Source organism: Anolis carolinensis, chromosome 3, assembly GCF_035594765.1.
Source record: "Anolis carolinensis isolate JA03-04 chromosome 3, rAnoCar3.1.pri, whole genome shotgun sequence".
Classification (NCBI taxonomy): Eukaryota; Metazoa; Chordata; class Lepidosauria; order Squamata; family Dactyloidae; genus Anolis; species Anolis carolinensis.
The window spans coordinates 141,260,057-141,264,908 of record NC_085843.1 but is presented as its reverse complement, the minus strand read 5'-3'; the positions used below and the strand labels follow the sequence as shown (position 1 = coordinate 141,264,908).

Genomic DNA, 4,852 nt, shown 5'->3' with positions numbered 1-4,852 from the left:
CTATTGGCATACAATCCATTACATATCAGTTGCCCCCCAAGAGGCCTCTAAGTCTGTCCACATTGATCTGATAGCAAGAGCCACATTTGTTTGGTGTAGAGACACCATCCTTTATCTATCCAAAATGTCACAGAACATGCATGCCACCATACAGAAAAATCATTATAGATTAGAGTCAGTTTCAAGTGGCAGATTAATCACACTCCTTTCCCCCAATAACCTTGAAAGAGATTTTACTGTTGTATTTCGTGTTTAGGTAGTAAGTGCATTAAACACTTAAAACACAAGAGAGCTTAGGTCTGCAATTTGTTCTCACCTTTCTTTGTTTCTGATTCAGTCTCTTGTACTTCAGAAAGGAACAAGTTAAATTTTGCTTTAGTTGCTGATAATTGCCTTGGTGGAAATGAAATCAACAGCTGTGACATTATCTCTGCGTGTTCAACAGACACTGAATATGTTGTATATTAGAAGGGGGAACATTTATTATACATTGTATTTATTATTATGTTGTTTATATCTTACAAATTATACATTGCTTAAAAGAACACACCCATACAGTACTTAATTAATGAATTAATGCATAGCCCTCATTTCTCTCAAGTGGGACCAAAGGCAGCTAACAACATGAGTTGTTACAGCACTAACATTACAGGAATTAAAACCTAACACAGGTTGAGTATCCCATATTTAAATACACAAAAGTGCTTTGAATTTAGATTATTTTCCAGATGTTGGAATGCCTGAATTTACACATATATACACAATGAAATATTTTGGAGAAAGGACCCAAGTCTAAATGCAAATTTTATTTATGTTTCATATACATATTATACACATAGCATGAAGGCAATGATATAAATTATTTTAGATAATTTTATGAATGGAATCTATTGCAAAGAAGTCCTTCTCCCTCATTGCAACAAGGCAAACGTGAAGCTGAGAGGACACTTGGACTTAAAACATAGGTATGGACTGATGAGAGACGGCATCAAAACCCATGGTACCAAACAGTGATCGAGAGCAGGCGTCCTCCAGATTGTTAAACCATATGATGAAAGCTGAAAGAAAAAATTGGATAGAATGGAAAGAAGGCTCATGTAGAAAAGAAAAAAAGGTTTAAGTTGTCACAGGGAAGGGTGTGGGGTGGGTGTGTGGAGGAGAAGGGAATGGAAAAGGAAAATGTATTGTAATTATGATAATGTATTATAGAATAATAATGATTAATAAAAAAAATCCCTTTGGGGGTGGGGAAGAAAAAGAGAGAGCGGGCGTCCTCAAACTTTTTAAGCAGAGGGTTCATTCATGGTCCCTCAGTCTGTTGTGTGTGTGTGTGGGGGGGGGGGGGGTCAGACTATAGTTTGAAAAAAAATGAACGAATTTGCATGCACAAGGCACATATCTTATTTGTAGTGCGAAAAAAAAATTGAAAGAACAATACAACATTTAACATGAAAAACAATCTTAACCAACGTAAACTCACCCGTATTTCAATGGGAAATTGGGGTTTTCAAACAAGATGTTTCAGAATGTATTTTTCATATTGCACTTTGTATTCTATTTTTGGCTCACAAGGAGGCTAGGAGATAGCCAACTTCCCAAATAATAAAATACACAATTAAAAAGAAATCAATAACACACAATAAAACAAATCATAAAAGCATAAGGATGCCAAATACACATTCAGCAATATTATAATTAGCTGAAACCAAAGTCAATCAGCTAATCACCCCCCTGTGGATCTTATGAATCAACAAGGGGTAATTCAATGATGGGGATATAAAAGTTTAATAGAAGCCATTCAAACCTGACCAGGTTACTCTTTTTTTCTTATGCAGGTGAGAGAAGTTATCCCTCCATTTCTTCCCTCTTTTCTTTTTTTTCCTTTTGAGGATGTGAAGTTTAAATCCATAACAAGCAGTTAACAAAAATATCTATTAATATTTATAATATAATAAATTCCTTACCAGCCAGTTGATCTGCTAGCAGTACCAATGCATGTCTGTTTCTCAAAACAAATCCCTCCCATGTAGGACTGGCTGTGAATTTTTTTCATTTTTTTTTTAAAATAGGAATTTAGAATTAAATATAAATGTACACATTAGGAAAAATCACATAAAAATATATGCACTGAGAAAAAAAATTGTTCTCCAAAATGTATTAAACAGAGATGCTGATGAACATGTTTCTGCCAAGAAAAAATATGCACATAAAAGTATTAGTCTATTTTTTTTCAAAAGATGGATGACAAATGAAAGCATTGTCCCCATGATAATTTTCCCCCTAAGTTTTTCCTTAGTAAATCATTTTAGTAGTGTCCATGACCTAAACCTCATATGTCTCCCATTTCTGTCACAGCCCACCACGTCAAAATTGTCCCTCATACCCCTGCCAATCATTTATCATCAAGTATAGGTCAGTATAGCAATCTCATGTCAAATGAAAGACAAGAGCTTTCCTTGCTGTGGAGGGATGCCAAAATAAGTAAGAATGCTTAGGATGGATGTAAGCCATTCATAGAATCATAGAGTTGGAAGAGACCTCATGGGCCATCCAGTCAAATCCCCTGCCAAGAAGCAGGAAAATTGCATTCAGTGCACCCTGACAGATGATCATCTAGCCTCTGCTTAAAGCCTCCAAAGAAGGAGCCTCCACCGCATTCCGGGGCAGAGAGTTCCACTGCTGAACAGCTCTCTCTCTCACACAGTGAGGAAGTTCTTCCTAATGTTCAGGTGAAATCTCCTTTCCTGTGGTTTGAAGCCATTGTTCCATGTCCTAGTCTCCAGGGCAGCAGAAAACAAGCTTGCTCCCTTCTCCCTATGGCTTCTCCTCACATTAGCTATCCCTCCCAGTTTGGTGTCGTCTGCAAACTTGATGATCTAGCCTTCTCATGTTTTATATATGATGTTCATGCCTTGTTCCTGTGGTCCAACATAAGGGGCATTCCATATACTAAGATCAGAAGAAGAAGCATAAGTGTTCTTATCAAATCACACAGGGTAGATGCCAATGCCACAGCCACTACTGTTAAGAAATATATTAATAGCACCACCAACAAGAAATTCTAAGGGTCAGGGCTTTTGAGATCATTTGGCAATTGGAATATTTAACTCTGTGAGCAGCAGATTTTCACTTCATCATCCACGAGCATGGCATGATGTCTGTTGCTCCTCATCTTAGTTGGCCACTAGAGAGAAGTCTTAATTTATGCCTAATAAATCATTCATCTGGGTTCTTTCACAGTCTTAAAGTCTTATAATTGTTTAAAGTCATTGAAGTTAGAAATGCAATAATAATGCATTAAGATTTAATGATCTCTGCATGTCGTTACTGAAACCTGAGATAATATCCCAAATTCTCGTGTGTATGTATCTTCATTATTGGCATTTGGTCTATTTAACTCTGTAACTGGATAGTTTTCTTTACTATCCTTTTATTATTTCATAGAATCATAGAATTAGAAAAGAATACAAGGGCTATCCAGTCCAACCACTTGCTATAACACAATCAAAGCACATTTGACAGATGGCCATCCAACCTTTGCATAAAAACCCCAAGAGAAGAAGACTCCACCATGTCCCGAAGCAGTATATTCCATTGCTGAACAGCTCTTACCATCAACCACAATAAAATTCTTCCTAATATTTAGGTGGAATCTTTTTTGCAGTTTGAATTCATTGTTCCATATCCTAGTCTTGCCTCCTCCTCCTCAATGAAGAATCATTTCAAATATTTAAACATGGCTATCATATTCATTCCCAGCCTTCTTTTCTCCAAGTTAAAAGTACCCAACTAACTAAGTTGTTCCTCATAGGGCTTGGTTTCTAAACCTTTGATCATTTTGGTTGCCCTTCTCTTCTAACTTGTCAATATCCTTCTTGAATTGTGGTCTAATTGTTAGGACTTTATTACATACGTCTGATAAAATGTGATTACAGCAGGGTAAAAGTGCCTTCTGATGGAGCTTGCTGCATGATGACATGGCTCTCTCATAGTAACATTGAACTTGAATCTTGATTGGATCATCACTTTTCATTGACAGGAAAAGCACGTCAATGAATCCAATATCACTGTTGTTCTGTTACTCTTTCTTCTACAATAATTTCCTTCTCCTGTAGTCTCAGTATTGTAAAATGGAAGAAAGTCTTTGAATATGCCAAAACCATGTTCAATGTGGCTGGGCAATAGAGGTTCCCTGTTATGCCAAGGCAGTTGAGGGAATCCCTTTTGGGATGCCAAGTTGGCTCAAACTGGCATCTGGGGTGCTAATTCGAGCTCAATTTTGGTGTCTGTGTAGAATCTCCCAGTGTTAGAGTCTTAGGTTCATAGAGTTTTATCCATTGTGGTTTGGAATATGGTACAATGTACACTTCCGATTTCCTGTTTTTCATGAGAATTCTTACATACCCCCTTACATAGAAGAAATGTTGGACCACTCTCATCTGGGCCAACCTAGTGACATTAGGAGCATCACTGCATTATGGTTTGCTGGAAAAAAATATAATGTGCCATTTTACTATGGAGTAAACAAAAAAACCACTAAACCAAATCACGCTCAATTTGGCACATCACACTGGCAACGAAGGTCCACATAGTTAAAGCAATGGTATTCCCCATAGTAACCTATGGATGCGAGAGCTGAACCATAAGGAACATATGCAATAGTTAGATGTGGATTGATGTGCAATGACTACTGGAAAGGCCAGGATTACAATTGTGGGTTACGTGATTAATTGTGATGGTACTGTTTTTAAAAGTTTAAATTGTTTTAATGTATTTTATAATTCTATTTTAAATGTTTATTTTAATTGTACTTTGTTTTTAAGGCATAGAATAGTTACCTATATGTAAAGCT

The 4,852-nt window shown here is 36.7% G+C and overlaps 1 long non-coding RNA gene across 1 annotated transcript; it reads right to left on the bottom strand.

Moving 5' to 3' along the window:
- Positions 1 to 791: 791 nt before the first annotated feature.
- On the bottom strand, positions 792 to 4,011 carry LOC134297602 (uncharacterized). Its single transcript, XR_010004397.1, has 2 exons — positions 1,965 to 4,011; positions 792 to 1,058 (listed from the first exon to the last, which is right to left on the bottom strand). It is a non-coding gene; the product is annotated as an uncharacterized LOC134297602 (long non-coding RNA).
- Positions 4,012 to 4,852: the final 841 nt, after the last annotated feature.